Here is a 23,714-nt window from a genome sequence, read left to right on the forward strand (position 1 = left end):
ACATTTAATGCTTCTCATTCTGTTCTTTTATTACAGTTTAGAAAGTGCTGTAATCTTATCATTTTTCCGACTATTAAATGTTCCAAGGGATTAATGTTACAAGAGCAAAAACGCCAGTCTCCTTATCAAGCTGTTTAATGTATTAAAAGCACTGTTCCTTAGGTTTGGCACCAAAAAGACTCTCCTGCTTAAAGTCATCATTTCATTTCAAAACTCCCCAGGGAAAGTGCATTATTTTATGAAATAAGAAAGCTTTTTATTTTACCACAAAACCTTGAGGAATAAAAGTATTAATATTTTGCAATGTATTTGATCATCGTCAGGTTAATTTGGAGCTCTGTAATACAGTACCTTAGATTTATTAAACTCCTCTTTATAGCAGCATTGTTCGTGGACAGTGATTCTTTGTTATTGTTTGACTGTATTGTGAAATCAACTGCAATTGTGGAGTGAAATCTAATTGTAGGCATAAGAAAAGTAAAGTACCGGTAGATCCATTACTAGCAAGTTCTTTCAAGCACACATCAAATCATAAAACTATTGAATTCATTCACTTTCATCTTTACAATTATATTCCACAATCTTTATTTAGAGAAAATGTACTTATTGGTTTGCAGCAATCATGCAATTTAATTGGAATTATATTGATGCTTTTTTTTTTTTTTTACATTGTAGAGATTGGAGAAGATATTCAGGAAGGCAAAACAATTACTAAATTTGGACATATTGAATGCCACATTTATACAATCCATACTGAGACATGTTTATGATATGTGTTTGGGTTGTCGATCAGAATCTTTAGATAGATGTCTGGTAATTCAATCTCAAGATAGTAGTACGAACTCATCAATAAAATGTGGCTATCATTACTTACTGTATGTTCAGTTCATGATTGTTGTATTATAATGCATCTAATGTGCATTTTGTTAATGTTTTTGTAGATGGTAGAAAAGGCAGCAGATGATGTATTGTCCCATATTTACTAAGCAGTTCTCTGTCAAGTCTCATTGTAGCATATTCTAGTACTAAATTTACATTTAAACATTTAACCTTCAGGTTTTCCACTATACACTATGTCGTTTTGTATTGTATGTTTTGTCTGTATTCAGCTGAGTCTTCAAACTGCAGCGGCACAAATAAACATTGTTATAGACTATTCTATTGCGCATGTGTTTGAAACACACAACATTGACTAAGAATTGACTCAATTGCTTTATTGCGCATGTGCATAAGTCTGCAGGTGAAAATAATTAATTTAATTGTGGACGCTCTATTTAAGGGACCATCAATGGACTTTTAATATCATATACCCCTGAGGAAGAAAGCAGTTAGCTTTCGAAATGCGTAGGGTGGCATATATTGCACTTCTGCTTCACTGTGTTTGGCAAATCTCCCCCACGACAAGAACGAATCAGCGTTGCTGTAGTACAGAGAGCTGGTGGCTTGTGCTCGTGACGTTGTGTTGAATCTGCTGCTGCAGACCTGGAGTAGCTGCGCGTCCCTTCCAGTGCGCTGTGGGAAACCATCTGCTCACACGCCGGCTGGCGTGCACACACCAACGGAGACGCCCAGGAGTATGCAGCCAACTTCACCGAGAGGGGATACTCTCTAATATATCCACTGCCTGCTTACAATATCCATCTGGTGAGTGGGCACTACATCAGTATCCACCGGTGTTGCAGTGTGCTTATACAATCATTTGTGTCCAATTGTTTTTATGTCTATGTATGCTTATGAATTTTGTTATTAAATGTTTTTATCTTTAATATTTTAATATTTTCACCTATTTGATCTCTCAGCTGTATGTTGTCTTTAGTGTTGTTTGTCCCTTTATACAACAGTATCACGCTATGTATTGTGCTTTCTTCTTTTTAAGCACACCCTGAGGAGTCATTTCCTGATCGTCCAACAGGCTTGGTTTTTATATCCTTTTTTACTGTTATTGTTTGAATAGGCGCCTATAGATACATATTTTCTTCCATATTCTAGTACTGTAAATGCAAGTTATAAATATCCGTGTGGAAAGAGCCGTTTCCGTTTGGATTTGCAGGTTTTGCTATTCTGTAAGCCCTTTCCACATGTCCAAACTGTGCGGAAAAGGCTTTTTTTAGAAGCGGTTTCATTCCAGCTCTGCAAATCCAATCGGTATGACCAAAAAGGCACCAATTCATATTTTTTTCATAACTAGCTGAATTCTAATACAGTAGCTCAGTTAAGTACAAAAGGCAAAGTCGCTTCAACTTACTTGCATTTTTTTCTCACCACCTCAAGGCTGGTGAGATAGCCTCAATAGATAAGTTTTTACATCCTTACAACACACACAACCAATTTCTGGACTGCAGAACCTGAACTGACACTTTATAACGAATGTGTTATTAGGGTTGTCAGGTGGCTTTTCTAAAAATACTAGACACAATGATGAAAGGTGCGACATGCTCGAGACACACACACACACATGCTCGAGACACACAAACATATGCTCGAGAGACTCACACATGCTCAAGGGGCACACACATGCTCGAGACACACACACAAAAACATGTTCAAAAGACACAAACACATGCTCGAGAGACACACGTGCTCGAGAGATACACACGTGCTCGAGAGACACACACACGTGAGAGACACGTGCTTGAGAGACACACACCTCTCCACTCCATGCTGTTTTCTCCTCTCCTTGGCCACACCCCAGGCTCCTGACACTTCCTCCTCCTGCATCACCCAGCAGCAACCAATCAGAATGAGGAAGCTGACCAGCCCCTAGCAACAGCCCTGCTCTCTCTCTGTTGGGAAATCCTACAGTCCCCTAAGCCGGTCAGTTCGCTATGTCCAGAGAGGTAATACCAGACACATATATGTCCAATATTATCTTTAATCTTTTACTGGGCAGAGTGTCTAAATACAGGACAGTCAGTTCAATACTGGACACCTGGCAACCATATGTGTTAAGTATTCTAATTCAATTTTAGCTATTCTACACTAAAGTTGAACTCATTGTAGAAATCATTTGGACCCCAGAGAAATATCAATACACAACAAAATAAAACATAGAAATTTTCTTGCCCCAATAACATGCCCATTGTCTCTGAAATCCATGATGGGCTCATTAAATGTCACCTAACCTAATGAGCTGCCAATTGACACCTCACTGCAAACACACGTCCTAAACGAAACCCTGCATGTAAACTAAAAGAAAAATCAGAAAAGTCAAGAGACTAAAAAATCCCAAGCTAGTGCTGCACAGCTGAAGCAGAATCCGAGCATCACTGATCACAATGTAATGTCCATATAATCAATGATTTGGAAGTAATGAAGGATAGGTACGGTTGAGAGGTAAGTCAATTTTATATATGTAAATCTGGTGACAGTGTTCCCTCTGATGTACTATATATTCAGTCCAGCAGTGATCTAAAAAAAAAAACGAGGGTATGTAGCAAACACTGAGCATTGAAAGGGGAGGAGGGGGGTATATAAGAGAATTGGGTTGCAGTCCAGTGAAGACTCAGAGCGGCTCGAGCAACCACACCCTCAATCACAGCCAGTGATAACCCCAACCAGATAGAACAAAGTCAATTAATTCATAAATAATTGCTACAATGGCCATAAGCTACTCACTTCACCGACCTGGGAGCATATATTCTGACCTCCGTGAGCATGCAATCTCCACAATGCAATAGAAGATAGAAGACCTGGAGAATATGAACATGGAAAGCACTGCTCCAATAGCAAAAAACTGGGATCCAGCTAGAAAAAGTTGATGACAGGTAATTTATTTACAAACTGGAACCACTAGCAACATTGAGTTGCACAAAGGTAGCCCTCTGAAATGTTTCACGTACAGGGCTCTTTTTCAAAGAGTCTTTGACAATACTGCATTAACTATCGTGTTTGAAACTCTTACTGGACACCTAACAAGCTCCTATTAAACCCCCATTAAACCCCCAAATTACCCATCGTATCGTGTTTGAAACTCTCACATAACTACAGTCATCCTAAATCACCTCATCCCATTGTTGTGCAAATTTGGTATCAGGAATGTCCTATAAGATTTTTCAATGTTGGTCTTTTATATTGACATACTGTGCATGGGCCAATATGGAATATTCATATACTGTACATACAGTACTGTGCAGTAATTGGCAAACAAAACCATTTGTTTAATAGTGCTACTGGCATAAGTCTTTTAATATTCTGCAGGTGTTCATTAACCCCCAAGCAAAGGGAACAAATTATTGTTACGAATCGGTGTATACATTTACAGTACTGTATATTGATGTTTGTTAAATAGCATGCTGCATTTTATCTAAGAAGACCACATCTTTCAACATAATACAAAGGTTGCATGCTCTGTTTATATGTAAGTAAAAAGGTCTTGCTAGTTTTTTTTTACCACTGTCGGTAAAGGCCAATCTAGAACTGCTGATACATTAACATGATCCATATCAAACCCAAGGGAAGAGATGAAATACCCAAGGAAGGAAATCTTTTTCTGTTCGAACTGACAGTTCTTGAACTTAGCAAAGAGGGAATGGGCCTGAAGTCTTTGGAGGACAGTCTAAATTGTGCCCGATGTTCTGACAAGGAACTGGAATAATTTAGGATATCATCAACATATACCACAAGAAATTGGTCGAGTAGATCCCTGAAACTCTCATTGATGAAATTTTGAAATATGGCCTGTGCGTTGCATAATCCGAATGGCATGGCCAGATATTCGTAGGTCAAATGCATGGTCAATGAAATTCCCTGCGGCTCCTGAATCCACAAAAGCCTGAGTGAAATGGAGGCTGGTCCCAGGAGAGTGAAACCGGCAGGAGGAGCTGTGAAGGAATACCCAGAGAATATTACTCTATTTTCACTGGACACTGGAGCTTTCCCAATTTGGGACAATTTCGGGCAAGCTGAATTATTGAGGATTTTGAGGACTGGTCTCGCTCGGTCTGTATTTTTCGCATCAGGAGATCTATTCTGATACAGAGAGCAATTCATTCCTCCAGATCCTTGAGGGTGTCCCTGCAAGTCAGTTCGCCCTTTAAACACTCAGAAAGCCCCTGCCAAAATGCTGCCAGCACAGCTTCATTGTTCCAGCCCATGTCCGCAGTAAGGGTTTGGAATTCAATGGCATACTGGCCCACAGTACGGGTTCCTTGCCAGATTCGAAGGAAAAAAAGAGGACTTGCGACCGGGTGCGTCAAAAACTATTTGAATGCTTGGAGAAAGGCAACTGTGTTGTTAACCAGTGGGGATTCCTTTTCCCAGAGAGGGGAGGCCCAGGCCAAAGCTTCGTCTGTAAATAGGGAAATTACGTTGGCTACCTTGGATCGATGTGTGCAGAACATGGAGGGCTGGAGCTCGAACTGAATAGAACACTGGTTCAAATATCCATAACGTTGAAGCATCAGGATCCGTGGTTCCTTGGGCGTAGGTGTAACGGACGTGCTCACCACAAACCTGGACAGGACCGGAGGCTGAGGTGAGGATAGGTAAACACCGACCTGAGACTGCGAAGCCGGGTCCGGATTGCGTATTCCATCATCGTGGGTAGCCAGGTCGGGGTTGGAGAAGGCAGGTAAACATTATCCAGGCTGGGGTCAAGGCAGGCGCTAAGGATTGAAGGTCGAGGTCACAGGCCGGGGTCAGTACCAGGAAGGCTTCAGCAAAGAGCTTCAGCGTAGGCACTTCAGCGCAAGGGAAGGTCTCCAGAAAAGAGCAGCTACAGAGCAGGGGATCCAGCGTAGATGCTCCAGCATGGGAGGTCCTCAGGAACAAGGAAACAAGGTAACTGGAAGCTTCAGCACAGGGCTTCAGCACACGAAGGCCAGGCTGGCCAAGCAGGGTTGCTTCTGATAAGTAAACACTAGGGTAAAACGGGGGGAGGGGAAGGGAAAGAGGACCCTCGCAACTGCTAAATGTATGTATTCTGTGGTGCTGCTATCTGGGGTGAATGATAGACTGATAATGTGGGTCATATGAGCCAAAAAAGCGCAGCGAAAGTAAAATATATATATATATCAGGTCTCACGTATAGAGTGTGGGCTAGTACCCCTGATGATATGTGCAGGGTACAGCTAGGTGGTATCAGAGCCCCATTGGAATCTGTGAGAGTAGTGTTCAAACACAAGCACAGCCACTGGTGGCTATATATATACAGGTTCTTGGTAGTTGTGAGTATGATAATAGTCTCAGTCAAACGGTATACACAGGTAGGTACACCAGGTGGGTATGCGTATAGTATACATGGTGGAGTATGACAGGTAATTATACCAGATTCTGTGCTCCCACAGGGGTAGACCATTCAAGTTAGGAGCTCATAGTGGTCGTGGATGTTATAATATATATCGATCACGCAGTGTGCGCAGGTAAGTACACCAAATATATATTTCTGCAGTATGCACAGATGGGCACGTCAGGTGAATGTTTAACCCTCTGTGTTCTCACTGGGACAAACCATAGTCCCCAATAATTAGGGTGGGTCTGTTCAGCCGATTGCTTGACGTAATGACGTCACTGCCCGTCAAGGGGGCGGGACCAACGCTCGTGATCGGAGCGCGTCCTGCACCAAACTAACTCCCTTACAGAGAGCTAGCATGAAGTACTATACCTCTAACTGATTTACACGAGCAGAGAGAGTGTGTTTATTGAGCAACGGAGCATTAGCCTATGTATGCACAGCCACTGAGCACTACCACGATCTCTGCCCGTTTTTATGTGACCAGCTTCTCACGTTTTTATGGTTCTGAGTGTATGTAGACACTACTTGTGTACTACAATTTTTTATTTTTTTCACCCATTTGGATCAACGGTATTTTTTGTTACAGATGCACCCTCTATGATATCTGCAACAAGGTAGTAGTTAATGAGTATGTGTGAGTGCTCTTAATATTGCTGCAGCACTTAGACTTTGCAGCACTACACAGGCAACACAGCAGCAATCGGCTGAACAGACCCACCCTAATTATTGGGGACTATGGTTTGTCCCAGTGAGAACACAGAGGGTTAAACATTCACCTGACGTGCCCATCTGTGCATACTGCAGAAATATATATTTGGTGTACTTACCTGCGCACACTGCGTGATCGATATATATTATAACATCCACGACCACTTTGCGCTCCTAACTTGAATGGTCTACCCCTGTGTGAGCACAGAAGCTGGTATACTTACCTGTCATACTCCACCGTGTATATTATACGCATACCCACCTGGTGTACCTACCTGTGTATACCGTGTGACTGAGACTATTATCATACTCACCACTACCAAGAACGTGTATATATATAGCCACCAGTGGCTGTGCTTGTGTTTGAACACTACTCTCACAGATTCCAATGGGGCTCTGATACCACCTAGCTGTACCCTGCACATATCATCAGGGGTACTAGCCCACACTCTATACGTGAGACCTGGTATATATATATTTTACTTTCGCTGCGCTTTTTTGGCTCATATGAGTCTCACTCATCTTGGTATTTAGCGTTCGTATTTTAACTTTGAGTTAAGACTCTAATAAAGGTTTTTTTAACGAGCACATTACACTCATCATTGCACATACCCTTATTCCTATCCCCTGTATATTGTGCATCTGCTGAGTGCTCTCCATTGGGGTTCTATTCTACCCACATTATCTTGCTTCTGATAAGCACAGAAGCAGGGCAGGAAGTGATGAAGGCCTCTGGAAGCAGGGTATGCAAACAGGCCACGGGAACCAAGAAGCTTTAGTGCTGGGGATCCAGCACTTCAGCACAGGAACGGGAAGACCCAAGGTAGGCCAACAGAGATGCTTGTAGCAAGCACAGGTTACCAGGAATACAGAGATTCCAGAATTATGCTCAGCCACTTCCTGATGGAAGGCTGGACCTAAATAGCACAGGCAGCCAATAAGGAAAGAGCTGCATAGACTGCGGTGTATGTCCATAACCAGGTGATTCCAATTGCCTAGTACAGGGAGGAATTTGCCTATAAGCTCTATAGCCCTGTAAGTGTGGGTTCCAGCCAAAGCCAAGACCAGAACCCTTACAGTAGGGGATGATTGAGCTGGTGCAGGAGATGCTGCCAGCAATAGTGGTGCAGGGGAGTGTATCAAGCCGGGTGAAAATGTCCTGAAGCCTATTGGTTTTGCTGTGCGAGGCGTGTCTCATGATCTCCAAGCAGTTCCTCTTGGAGAGATACGGCTCGCGCTACCTCAGCAGGGGCCATGTTAGGCTGAGCAAAATGTGATAGTGCTCATCTTCAATCAGGAAGTGGACACACAGGGCTGAAGTAGGGATGCAGAATAGCCAACCAGAGCCCAGGTTCAGAGACCTGTTAGAGTATCCATAGTCAGTAAGCAGGCAGGAGGTCAGGGCTGGCGGCAGTGGTGCAAAGTCAAGTAAAGCAGCGAGGTCGGGATCAGAGTCCGGGGTCAACAACAGGGAAATCCAAACAGACAAAAGGGTAAAACGTGACAGTGTAGACCAGGGGAGCACAAACTTTTCTTGCTTCGCCCCCCTATCTGGCCTGCCCTGGATTCGTGCAAGAAGCCCTTGATAGAGATATGATAAGCAGACAAGAATATAACTTTATGTACCCAAAATCCCCAACAGTGGCAACATTCTACACCTTGCCCAAGGTACATAAAAGACTACAATTCCCTCCGGGACGTCCTATTGTCTCAGGGAATAACTGCTTATCTGAGGGGAGCAGTATTTATCTGGACAAAGTCCTTAGGAACTTTGTTACAAGTCTCCCGTCATACGTGCAAGACACGAAGGATACCCTTAAAAAACTAAATGGTATTAACATCTCCCTAGAGACCATTCTCGTGAGTTTAGATGTTGAATCTTTATATACTTCGATTATCCACGAGAATGGTCTGGGTGCTGTAAATCATTTTCTTATATTGAGGGACTGCAGATTTAATAGACACAATAAATTTGTTTTGGACTTACTACGTTTTGTCCTTACCCACAACTATTTTGTGTTTGATGGGACTTATTACCACCAGACCCAGGGTACAGCAATGGGGACAGCATGTGCTCCTACATATGCTAATCTGTACCTGGGCTGGTGGAAATTTGTCCATGTGTTTAATGAGGAGTTATCTATGTATACTGACCATATTCTACTGTGGATCAGATACATAGATGATATCCTCTTACTACGGGATGGTCCCCAAAATCATCTACTTAAGTTTGTGGAACGTCTTAACACTAATACGTTGAACTTGAGACTAACAACCGTACTGAGCACTACATCAATTACCTTCCTGGAATTGGATATTTATGTGGACACTGACAGGAATATCCAAACTAAAGTCTTCAGGAAGAGTACGGCTACTAATAGCTTGTTATTGGCACAAAGCCAACATCCTCCGAGTCTCATTTCTGGTATTCCTACCGGCAATACCTTCGTTTACGTAGGAATTGTTCTACAATCCAGCAATTCATCACACAATCTAAGGAACTACGGGATCGGTTCTTGAATCGTAGGTATAAAATTAAAACACTCAATAGAGCTTATCACAGAGGATTACATAGTGATAGAGACTCTCTCTTATCCTCCAATACAACAACGAGTAAGGATAACATCATTAGATGCATCGGTACTTACAACAAAAGATGGTGGGGGATAAAATGAATATTTGCCCGACACTGGCACCTGCTCCTATCTGATGTCGATTTAGCTAAGGTGATTGGCCAGAGACCAACCATCACCAGTAGGAGATCTAAAAATTTGCGCAACAAACTTGTTCATAGTCACCATCAGCGCACAAGGACAGAGACCTGGCTGTGCCCTATCAAGGGGATGTATCGGTGTCAGGGTTGCAAGGCTTGCAAACATGTAACCATAGCAAAGACTTTTGATAATTTTGACAACACACAGCCGTTTAATATAGACAGTTTTATCAATTGTAGAACCACGAATGTTATATACCTTCTCACATTTAAATGTGGGAAGAGGTACGTGGGAAAGACCACTAGACAATTACTGTACGTAGACGCATACTCGAGCATGTGAATTCTGTCAAGCATTCCTCTGAAACACCAGTGGCAAGACATGTCACGCAGTTTCATGATGGAGATGCTGACAGTCTCAAATTTATGGGCATTTATCAACTTAAGTGCCCGGTACGAGGTGGGAATGTTGATCAGATGTTATTGAGAATTGAAGCTGAGTGGATCTACAAACTGAAGACCAGAAGTCCATATGGACTTAATGAAAGATTTACCTGCACTCCCTTCATCTGATCTCCTCAATACGTTTGGTCTGTGGTCTTTCCCACGTAATCCTTGCCGTGCAATCTCTGTGATTGTTATTTTTCATCTTTGTTAGGATCTCAATATGATTGTATCAACTGTCTCTGATAAACATCATAGAGTGATTCTGCCGTCATGTCGTGTTATCTCATTATGGTATTGTAATATATTGACATTACTGATATTTACTTTATTTAAACTAGTGACTATATTACCTAATTGTAAACCCATTCTTTCTTGGGTTTATCTAAATGTGTTATAGACATACACACACTATCCATTGTAATATCTATTGAAATTATTTAGGTAGTGTGGTTTATATACTTGATATATTTTATTTTATTATATATATTTTTTTAACTGTGATTTAAGACATCCTTGCGCTTATTCTTTAATTCAGGGCTAACTGCTATACACATTTGACGTTTAACGCTTGGGTGCTACTGATTTTCTCCTTATTTACCGGCTCTTCTATCCTTCAGGATGCTTAAACATTAGGCAGCAAGAAATATCTTTGCCTGCACATGTGCACTGTTATGTGGGCAAATACTCTATTACAGCTCTTTCCACACATGCGCATTGGTATTGCAAGCAAGCCTCTCATTTGTGCTATCACTACAAGCATGCGCAATATTACAACATTGTCGATAGTGGCTGGAGTCTATCAGCTCACGCATGGGCGATGGCACTATTGAGCTGGATATATGCGCATGCGCTGTTCGACACTATTATGGGGAAGTATATCATCTCGCGCATGCGCATTAGCCTCCTGATCGCCGCTTTGTTTTCCTTGCGGATAAAAGTGTAGGTAGGATACTGTACCACTATTTTGAATACGATCAAGAGGTGCCAGTATAGCACCTTATTCATCTGCATTGGAAGGAAGTTTAGATGTGTTTTAGCAGTCGCGCTCGCGCATTATTGCGCATGCGCAGTAGTTGAACACTTGTTATGTTTCTTTGGCGACCACAGGGTTTAAATAACGTTCGCTTCACCCCTGCTGCAAAATTTGTCCCTGACGAAGCTCCGTAATAGGAGGGAAATGCGCGTTGGACGCGTGATGATGTTGTCAGCCCCCGTTATGGGGCTGTTTTAATACAGTGCTTGCCAGCCATTCATTCTAGATTAGCCCTATATATATAAAAATTAGTGTAGTAGCTCGGTAATGATTTCTGGGGTATTTTGGGACTGAATACTTGGATATACCATCTATTCCAAGTTATATGGTATACCATCCCTGCTACTATTGTATTTATCGGGCTAACTAGTGAAGTGGTGGGCTTGTCTGCTCACCCTGGCTGCGCGCACCTTTGTAGCCTCTAATACTCCAGTCTCAATGGTATGTTGGAGTATCTACACATGAGAGGCTTTCTTGGTAGCACGAGTGACTTTATTTAATTTATTTTTAATAGTTATCACACATTTTCTTTGGTAATACATGTTTTAAGTATATGACATTAAAGGTTACATTTTAAATACAGGTAGTGTGCATATAAGTGAATTTTCTTTGGAGTACAGTTCACTGTACCCCTCACCTTTTTCTGATTCACTTTATTTCACAGTTGCACCTACTTTCATATATTATTATCAATTAAAATGTATTTGTTTCATTATACAATTAGTATGGTTTAGTTGATCACTCCCCAATCCCTTTCCTTTTGCTCCTTATATACTGTAGCAGACTAAATGAAGAAAAACAAAAACAGCGCACAACTCATAGTGTATAAAAAAGTATAATTGCTTGTTGCAAGGAAGGTAATGTATGCACGAACATCAAAACTCAATATATCAGGCAATACATGTTAGGGACATGTTACCACAGGTCGCACACTTTTGCTGACACAAATTCCTTGATATCCATACCGGCTGGTACTCCACATCTGTAATCCCAGATCATCAGGTTAATCGTTGGTGGATCAGCTGTCTTGGAACCGTCCATCTTTAGTTCTGGATCCTATGCGTCATAGGTAAATGCGTCATAGGTAATATTAAACAACCACAGGGCTGAAACTAACTCCCAACACAAAACCAGCTCCACGCCAACTGTGGTAGCACCGAGTCTGATGTGGCGGAACAGTGACGTCACTAGCATGCGCTGTAAGCGATTGACAGCAGAGGGATCGTCAAAGTAAAAATATATACAGTACAGCTACAGACCCAAGCTTATCTGGCAGTGTGATGTAAGTGGAGCATATATCTAGAAATACTATCAGTAAAATCCTTTGCGTTTCTTAAGTCTTGCCTACGTCATCAGGGATGTGAGCTTAGTGGTTTTAGTTGGTTTAATTATCACGCGGGTTCCTGTGATTGTTAAAGGCTGGAGGCGTGACATGCCGCCTATCCACGAGGAATCCACGAACTTTACTCAAGCTGACATAGTTTATGCAAATCAGTAAAATCACATATAACAAATCTTTAATGTCTAAATAAGATATAAAACATATTTATAACAAATAATGAAATAATGACAACAGTATTGGTTGTACAAAATCAACATTCTGGAATGTAAAGAATAAACAGTTACTTGTGTACAATGGAATATTAACTTAGCAGAAAGACAATTACTATATTTTTAAAGTGGTTTATGCAAATAACCACAAATTGAATATTCACATGCTATTTACTAAACTGGCAATATCAGGCTATCATCAGGATATATTGGCAATTATCACCCCCCTTCCAAGGCTATGCCTATCTTGACTATGTAAATAACGACCACTATATAAATATATATGCAAGATAAGACTAGAGTACTTTAGGTGATCAATTATATAATATTAACATTGTCAAACAAATTAAAACATTAACCCCACTACTTGTGGTGTGGTCCTCTATAGAGCATTAGTAAGACCAAACGTTGAATATGGAGCACAGTTACTAGAAAAGTGCAGAGTAGAGCCACCAAATTAATAAAGGGGATGGACAATCTGACTTATGAGGAGAGGCGAGCTAATTTAGATTTGTTTTCATAATAAAGAGGTGTCTAAGAAGGAATATGATAACTACGTAGCACCTGTTCCCCCCCCCCCCCTCCCACGGGAGATCTGGCCACTACATGGTTGTTTCCCTGGTGCTGTAGCTCTCCTGCTTGTTACAGGAGGTCTGAGTTGCTTTGCGGATAATGACAATGATAATGTTGTGTGGGAGCAGCAACAGGGCAGGCTTTTCCTTCTCAGGGTGCAGAGCCTCCATCCCATGAGGATCCTGATGACAGCAGGATGGTCCCCACAGGCAATTCTCCTTCGCAATGACCACACATTATTGCTGGTACAATGGAATCTTTATTTGGGCAGAGAGCATGGCATCATATCAATTCCCTGGAGCAGACCACGGGGCCTTAAGGCCCCACGAGTCCCTCCACAGCTCCTTTTCCCTCTTGTAGGGATAAGGGTATCACACAATACCACATAGCTCCTAACCTATCAATTTGGTGAAGTGTCAGCTTTTATACCTGGAGGGGGGAGGGCTTGTAAACCCACCCCATAACAGGGCAGGTCAGGTACTGACAGGCATCACACCATATACATGTGACCCAGTCAGTACCCTCCTCAGGTATGACACTCCAACTGCTGGTTTAGGCCTGCCCTTGGATATGGCAACATAGTACCCATCCAGTATACAACTGCAGGCTAGGCCCTGCGCAGGGGTTTAACCCCAACACTGCCTGTTCCTATCAGGATTTATAGTGTTGAGGCCAGTGGTAGGCTATAGCTGGGGGAATTAGGCTACAACTATATACAAATATATTCGGGGCTAATACAAGGAGTTTTAAAAATAACTACTCATCCCAAGGGCAATACAAAGGACACAGGGTCATCCCTTAAGGTTGGAGGAAAGAAGATTTCACTAGCAACAGAGGAAAGGGTTCTTTACAGTAAGGGAAGTTAAAACTGGAATTCATTCCCCTTAGAGACTTTGATGACAGATACAATAGATATCTTCAAAAAAGGTTGGACATCTTTTAAGAAAGGAAAGGTATACAAGGATACCAAATAAGTAAACATGGGAAGTATGTGTTGATCCAGGGAGTAATCTAATTGACAATATTTGGAGTAATGAAGGAGTTTACTTCCTCCTTATAATATATCATTAGATGATATCTCCCTGGTGTTTTTTGTTTGCCTTCCTCTGGATCAATATACTGTACAGTAATTACAAATATAGGATAACGTATCTGTCGTCTAAATTTAGCATAAGTAGAACTTGATGGATGTATGCCCTTTTTCAACCTCATCTACTATGTAACTATATAAATATGTAACCCATGACAAGCTGTCCACTTGGGCTACCTGCAATTAATATTTGCACATACAGTATGGATGTTATGCTTAGGGTGTGTATGTTATATTATAGCCACTTTGTTGCCTGACCTAAGGCATCCCTAAGAAATGTACCCTTGACTATAGCCCATTCCATGCTATCAATTGACCTCTGTACCCACACCTCTTATCCATCCCATTTAATAACCCACCAAAATAAATACAGACACCTTGGTTAGATAAAATGGTCACAGTCAATTAATAATCATAAACATACACTAGAACCAGAAAAAGTAAACCAGTTGTGGGCACTCACTGGGTGAATTGATGATAATGGTTAAAAAACTTTAATTAGATCAATTAAAATAATGTAGGTAAATAACGATGATCAATGCATTGTGACCAAAAAACAGCACTAGGATAAGTGTTGGGGTCTGAATAAAGGTATGTAGAAAACTGTAGGGTATAGGTGAACCTACAAGGGTCCCACCCAACAATCTACAATCAAGGTAAATGAACCCTTGTTTAGTGGGCTCTTAAGGGGTTAAATCAACTTTGTGACTATAAACTATGCATGAGAATAAGCTGATAGGGTAGGTCATATGTTTGTGATCTGCCAAGCAACTGGGGTCATCTACATACAGTAGCAGTATGTGTATGCCAAAGAAGTATGTAGGGAAGACCAGATATCAATTCAAGCAAACCGTCTTGGCTCGGTCAGAAATAACGTCCATGCCCCAATTGCTAGACATGTTAATCAGTGTCACAATTGAGATACCAACACATACACTTAATAATCTCTCTATCGCTCCCCCCCAAGTTCCTACCTATGGAGAACAGGGGTCCCACCCCCTCTACAGCCATCACGCTCCATCCTCCACCACTCTCCTTTACTGCCAATATCACGCTGCCTCTTGCCCTCTCCTCCACCACTCATCTCCACCCCCTACACTACTGCACCCAGGGCAGCTGCTCGGCATATACCCCATTAATTTCACCCCTGATTATAAGTAAATCAATACAGCTTTGGAAGACCCTTCAGGTAAAAAATGAAAACAAACATGTTGAGAGAGATTAATGCCTTAAAAATGTCCTCCCATAACAATGCAATGCTTCTTTAAAAACAGCAGTAGTTATTTTCATATTTTAACACTCTGAAGAAAGTTAGAAAGCAGCAGGTCATTAATTGTTAGTAGTATTAAAGTAGTAGTAGTATTTAGTAGCATAGCCAGGTACCCCCTGGGCTAATAATTTTCCTGCCTAACATGTAAGCCCTGGTACCAGCGCAGGCAGTGTTAGGGTTAAATCTATACCCTGCTGCAATAAACAGCTCCATAGACATACACTAGAACCAGAAAAAGTAAACCAGTTGTGGGCACTCACTGAGTGAATTGATGATAATGGTTAAAAAACTTTAATTAGATCAATTAAAATAATGTAGGTAAATAACGATGATCAATGCATTGTGACCAAAAAACAGCACTAGGATAAGTGTTGGGGTCTGAATAAAGGTATGTAGAAAACTGTAGGGTATAGGTGAACCTACAAGGGTCCCACCCAACAATCTACAATCAAGGTAAATGAACCCTTGTTTAGTGGGCTCTTAAGGGGTTAAATCAACTTTGTGACTATAAACTATGCATGAGAATAAGCTGATAGGGTAGGTCATATGTTTGTGATCTGCCAAGCAACTGGGGTCATCTACATACAGTAGCAGTATGTGTATGCCGAAAGAAGTATGTAGGGAAGACCAGATATCAATTCAAGCAAACCGTCTTGGCTCGGTCAGAAATAACGTCCATGCCCCAATTGCTAGACATGTTAATCAGTGTCACAATTGAGATACCAACACCTACACTTAATAGGGATTGATTGAGAAACTAATGTAGGTATTTTTGCACCAAGGACAAGTTCCACCAAGAAAAAACAATCCTGTAATTTTTTAACTGTATTTTAGCAGTGAACATTTTTTATGTTCTATCTCTCCCCCCTCTATTTCTGAATTTCCCAAACACACACACTCCCCCCTCTCTTCCACCTCCCATTCTCCCTCATTCTCTCTCCCCCATTCTCTCTCACACCCCCAAGTCTCTTCCACTCCTCCCAAGTTTCTCTCACTCCCACAAGGACACGTCCATAGTGGATCCGAAGACGCAAGTGACGTTGCTAGCGTCAAATCAAATCCAATGGCCAATGCACATGTCCATAGTGCGTGCGTGCGCGAACGTGAACACCAGGCGGCCGATGTGTGGAGAGACAAACTTGTTTGTATTTGCCACGAGACGGCCGGGTCACATGCATGGTTCAGCCAATGAGGGCGAACTGCTCACGTGGGATCACGGGCACATCCCCAGGCACGCCTTGCCATACCCTCACACAACCCTGCAGGATACAGATCTCACATGAACATAGTGACTAGTCGCTCACCTATTAACAAAAATAAAAAACTTGGTGCATAGGGTAATATTATGATAAACTGACACTTTAACAAGTGACCACCAGGGGTCACTATAAGCCCTAATAATTGCACTCAAAGTTACACTGTACAGATAAGTACAGGGTAAGGGATGGAACACTGTGTAGTAACTAGGACCAAAAGAGGGTCCACTGACCCTAGAACAACATGGGGTATGGTGACGTCAGACGTATGACGTACACCAGGAGAGACGGCTTGTTTGTTTGGTGATATGAAGTGAAGGTAGTATAACGGCGGACACAGCGAGATTTGTGTATTTCCCCATACATAGGAGCATTACAGGCTCCGGTCACATTATATATAGTTCTGGTACAACTGTGACGCCCATATCTATTGGTGGCGAGATTTTCATATATACCCGTTAACCGCAACACTTACAACTGTACACCACGACTGATTTACTCTCTACTATCAGTAATTACGTTGTTTTTGCATCTCAAAACGTATCTATTTTGGGTTTATGGGGATACCCCGACAAGTGTCTTATGCTGTCCTATCTTCTGGTGGTGATCATAACCTATATGGCAACCTTATGTTCTGCTAAAGTCAATTGTTGATGATATATATTTGTTATTTCACCATATACCTTCTACCCTCTTGGATATTGATTCCTATACGAACAGAGTATATGTATACCAGTTCATTTCCAGACCATAGCCGTCTCTTCCACTGAGGATTTTAATATCCTGTGTGTTTATGTTCCCTTTATATGTTGATTTTAGTTTTGTTTGTCACAATTAGATTTATTAAAACTTTATTATTTTGATTTTATTTGCCTTTGCGTCTGTTGTTCTAGGGTCAGTGGACCCTCTTTTGGTCCTAGTTACTACACAGTGTTCCATCCCTTACCCTGTACTTATCTGTACAGTGTAACTTTGAGTGCAATTATTAGGGCTTATAGTGACCCCTGGTGGTCACTTGTTCAAGTGTCAGTTTAGGATACAGATCTCGGCAGGTACAAGGGCTGTACGCGCTCCCACCTATACTATATCCCAGGCCTAAGTCTTTCACTCCCTCCCATACTCTTTCTGCCCTCCCCCCCAATACAGTCTCTCTCCCCCCCACCAGTCTCTCTTACCCCCTCTCACCCCCTTCAGGCTCTCTCACTCCCCCCCTCCCCAAATCTCTCTATCGCTCCCCCCCAAGTTCCTACCTATGGAGCACAGGGGTCCCACCCCCTCTACAGCCATCACGCTCCATCCTCCACCACTCTCCTTTACTGCCAATATCACGCTGCCTCTTGCCCTCTCCTCCACCACTCATCTCCACCCCCTACACTACTGCACCCAGGGCAGCTGCTCGGCATATACCCCATTAATTTCACCCCTGGTTATAAGTAAATCAATACAGCTTTGGAAGACCCTTCAGGTAAAAAATGAAAACAAACATGTTGAGAGAGATTAATGCCTTAAAAATGTCCTCCCATAACAATGCAATGCTTCTTTAAAAACAGCAGTAGTTATTTTCATATTTTGACACTCTGAAGAAAGTTAGAAAGCAGCAGGTCATTAATTGTTAGTAGTATTAAAGTAGTAGTAGTATTTAGTAGCATAGCCAGGTACCCCCTGGGCTAATAATTTTCCTGCCTAACATGTAAGCCCTGGTACCAGCGCAGGCAGTGTTAGGGTTAAATCTATACCCTGCTGCAATAAACAGCTCCCTAGAGTTTCAGGGGGGAGGGTGGGCCTAAGGCCTAGGTACTGCCAACACCGGGGCCAGGACCTGGGACCCTCCCCAGGTAACAAAAAGGGTCTGCAGCCAAATGCAGTGTTCTCTATCCTTCCCCCTCTGGGGGAAGAGGTGTGTGATTCTTGTGCGGGACCAGGGACCTAGTTTCTGGCCTTCCCTTCCGCATGCAACCGGGAGCACCTACCCCATACTCCACCAGGGAGTATGGGAGACAAAGAGAGACACCTGTGGCCTCAAGCACCTGGGGTTGACTCAGGGACCACAGATAAGAGGTTGCTGTGATATGTCAGTGTGCTGTGATGTATGCTGTGTGACAAGACTAAAGACCACCGTTATGTTTTACTCCTGCCTGAGGCTGCAGTCTTTCACGGGGAAGGAGAGGTTTTTCCTGCAAGGACTGCACCTATCTCTGAAAGGCTCTGTTGGAATGGAGGCGCTGCACCAAAGATGAGAGCTACAGATCCGAAAGCCTGTCCTGTCTATCCCCACTACCAACGGCGGACACTCAGTATCCTGTAAGCCTAAGGAGGTAGAAGAGAAGAGGAGCACAGCTCACAGCGTCCACAAACGCAGAAAAATAAGGGCAACGCCAAACATGGGATAAAAATATATTAGCCTTTAATAGTCAGCTTGGCAATAGTACAGGACCACGCACCAACGCGTTTCATCCCTCAGGACTTTCTTTGGAGTTCCCCTTATTTTTCTGCATTCGTGGACGCTGTGAGCTGTGCTCCTCTTCTCTTCTACCTCCTTGGATTTTCTACCTGAGGATTGCACGCTAAAGAATCCATCCATCTGGAATTACATCAAGACAGGTAAAGGGCTGCAGCCCATTATTCATTACCTTCTTTTGCTGGACAGTGTATTATTATAACCCAGGGGTGAATTTATGCATATTGGAGACATAGTTTGGGGTAGCCGTGTGAGCACCACCAGGTCCCTGTTTTTCACCCTGGGATGTTTATTCTTTCCTACATATCATTGTTCCCTAAAGGTTTCTGGATTCTTCTAATGGATATTTATGTTATTTGAGCTTTTTGTGGTGATGCACCAATATACCACACAACTCCTGTAAGCCTAAGGCTTGGTCACCACTGGCTGCTGCAGCGCTCGCTATGGCGGGCACTGCGGGGACAAGAGCTGCCTCTCAATGGGGCCGGGGCGCTGTGAGGGGGGGCCTCCGCGCTGTGCGGTGAGTTTTTCTTCCAGACCCGATAATTGAGATGGACATGGGCGACGGAGCGCTAGGCCACGGACACCGGCGGTTCAGCCACTGAGGGCGAACCTGCCGGGTGATGTCATGGCCACGCCCCGTCACTCCCCAGTCATGCCCCCTCCTGTCTTTCCCAACGCAGCTATCTGCAGACAAGGGAATTTGGCTGCACGCGCCGCCAGCCTCGCAGGCGTGCGTGGAGCACAGGCAGCGGGGCCATAGCCTAACAGGTGAGCAGCACAAATCTCCCTTAGGGTGGGGGAAAAGAGGTTACAGTAGTATAAACCACTAAATTGAAACTCTTCGCTTATGGATACAATACACACTGGGAATGTGTATAACACCTTAATCTCTACCTTATATTAGTGGTGCAGGCAAAAGTTAAGCACGGATAGACATGTTCATCGAGCATACAGCACTAAAAGGGTTCATAGTTCACAGCATTAGTGATTCACATCTACGCTATTGCTCGCTTTACTCCCTCAGAGCACTGAGACTTAGTTCTGCAGACCTTCCAGATGGCAGGTTTTGCATATCAATTTCCAAAGCTCTCCCTGAGAATCCGACTCAATAAACCAGATAAGAATGCAGCTGATATGAAAAGACAGAATGTTTCCTCTGGACAGAAGCTGGTTTAATCTTGAAACTTTATTATAGACTGGCAAGGTTGGAAAAAAAAACATTGGTCTTTTACCATAAACTGTACAGTATTAGCCATATTTATTTGTTTACATCTGCTGATATATTTGAGAATCTGTTCATAGTTTAAGTTTTTCAAATTTTCCTCAAACTTGTCCCAATTGTGTATTTCGCAGACAAGTAGAACAAAAGTGCTGATATGCAGTGGAATTTACGTGCCCACATAACTTTGACCAAACATAGTTCTTGACTTTCCAAATTACACTAAAACTATGCAGCTTTCCCTTCATTGTGCACATTTTAAGAAATACTGTATGCACTTTTTTTGTAATGCTTTGTGGATCATTAGCTGTTAAAGTAGCATTAAAGTATTACAGGGGTCACATTGAGGATGCCCATTCTCAAACTAGAAGGCTGAGAAGCTGCAATAATTGAAATGAATATCTTCTGTTTAATACTGGAACAAGGATGGAGATTGTTTTGCTCTTTCCGTAAGTCAGTGAGAACATAAATTGAGTTGAAGCAAAGTGTGAGTAAGCTATAGCAAATGTACCTGTAAAATGTGCAATTTAATGTCGGAAGAATCAATCATTGTGAAGTTACTCATTCAGAGTAATGTCATTTTAGCATTGACTTGTTTCAAGCTGCATTTAGTCAGTAACTAGATAACCAAAAGCTGCAAATACATCACTCCTCACAGAAAACATTTTTGATCATAATGAAAGCTCTGTAGGAAACCGCATTTGCTTACTGTCAAATGACAGAACATATGGTACAAAAGCTTTTAGTAACATACTGTACACGGAGAGCAGCAGTCTGCTCTTTAATTGCTTTGCTGCTAAAGCAATTGTTTATTTACAGATGCAGCGGTCATTATTTTAACAAATCACGCTGTGTATACTGTACCTCGGAATACCGATGTCATGGCGTGGGATTTCTTCCAACCGTACTGCCTTAAGACGTGAGTGCAGGCGAGGACATAAAATGGCATTTTAGTGTTCTGGCTTATAAACACCTGCAATTGACACAGTAGCACAGTACTGTACACATTACAATTCATTCATTTAATTGCATTTAATTGCACACAATCCATGAAATTCAAACAAAGCAACCGCGATTGGCCGCGTTCATGCCGCGTGGAGTACAGCAACGCAGACGAAAACGGAGCCGTGATTTGTTTCAATAACGGCCGCTGCATCTGTATATACAGTACATGTATTTCAGGTGCTTGCTTTAATCTCACAGTTGGGATATTTGTACAGGATAATTCTGCTTTGCAAAATAAGGAAAAAATCTGAAACTTGCAACATTTACCAATCTATACACCGTAACCTACTTAAATTTGTGTTAAACACTTCATGGTTACTCCCATTGTTTATTTTATCACTACAATTATACATCAGTCAAGTGAAATACATCTATACAAGGTACTTCCTACATAGCCTTTCCATTTCACTTAAATTCGCACATTTATTGCAAAATACATCATTTTCATTTGTGTCTCTTTGCCACAAAGTATCAAGGTCCTTGCTCCAAGATGTGAACTTTGTTCATTGGTTTGGGATTTGGGGAATGGCAATAGGATTATAATGATATGTTTCAAATTCTGTGCATCACTTTATCTTGTATTAGCATTAAAAATCTTCCATGTCTAACGTGACATGAACTTTTATGGCTAACAATTTGCATGACATTTTTAAAACATTCGCACATTTGATGCAAACGCAAGCAGAAAATGTTGCAATGCAGTAAAACAAACTTCCATTTGCACTTTTTCTATGTTGAAATATCTCCTCCATTCTCTCCATGTACAAAAACACGACTAACCCATACCTCGATTCCAGGGGAGAGTGGGAGATGCCTCCCTATATTCCAACAACATAAATAAAATACATACAACAAGTTAGAAGAAACTGGTCACAGATTTATTTATTTATTTATACAATACAAAATATAACCAATGCTAGGATACCTCGCAAAGTTACTCTGTTGATAGATACCATAAAGCCTCCAAGGAGGACCTATCCCTTAAGATACCAATTTCTGTATGCTGATTACTACAACATTCATGGATCTCGAGTGAATACTGTATCACATAGCAGTGTCCTGTTGCAGTAAGAGACTGTCTCAACCTACCGCATAATCCAAGGACTGTTTTCCGTATTGGACTGGTATTGTATATCAGGGCCTGCGCCTATAGTAGGACATTTTTTGCTCATATCAAAATTGTTCCAGTACCTTGACTGAACCTGTGCCTTGACCCTTGCTTGTACTCGGACCCGTCTCTTCTCTAATCCTGAACTTTGGCCTGTTTTTGGATTCCTGCTCTCTCCTCTCCCTGACCATGGCTTACGCATATTGACCATTCTTCTCTCACTAACCCCGGACCATGGCAAGTACCATGACATACCCGAACTCTCCTACCCTGACCCTACGTACTACGCACTCCGGACCCGGCTCCGTGGTTGTAGGGCGGCGGTTATATACATCCCTACCTCAGCCCTGTGGACTAGTACTGTTTGTGGTGAGAGCAGCTTGACACACCATACACCATACACAGCATCTGTCAGTAAGGCAATATTGTCGTATTTGTTGTATGTTGATACATCAATTGGGTCATAGGGCAGAAATTCTGATTATAATTATGCAAAAGATTATTCAGATTACGATTCATTTTTGTGTATGTGGAACTCTGCATTCACATCAACTAATGTTGATACTGCAAGATGTCCTCGTCATACTGCTCAGGAGAAGCATCTTCATGAGCTGAAAGAGCTCTTGAAGCATCAGGTGATGAAGCTGGAAGTGCAGCCAGTGATGGAGCTGGTAGTGTAGCTGGTAATGCAGCAGGTGAGGAAGCATTAGCTACATACTCCTCTTCAGGAACCTCACTGAGGGTTAAAATTACTGTTTCCTCCTCTTCCAGCTCTTCAACATGAGGTTCCTCCAAGGACCAATACTGCTAAACAGATGGTATCTGTGTGATGGTCCTTCAGAAAAAGTAAATAATAGACATTTTTTGTTACTACAGTCTTTGGGTACATATAACAAAATGACTATTGAGTTTGTGTGAATGAACACACATTTCTTTACATGTTGAGATTCCTTAAATAAGTTTATTAATATGATTATATACATATTATTTATCATACTGTAAGTATAGTTAAAAGACTTTATTAATGTGTTCTGTCATATGTATGTAA

This window comes from Ascaphus truei, chromosome 2, assembly GCF_040206685.1.
Source record: "Ascaphus truei isolate aAscTru1 chromosome 2, aAscTru1.hap1, whole genome shotgun sequence".
Classification (NCBI taxonomy): Eukaryota; Metazoa; Chordata; class Amphibia; order Anura; family Ascaphidae; genus Ascaphus; species Ascaphus truei.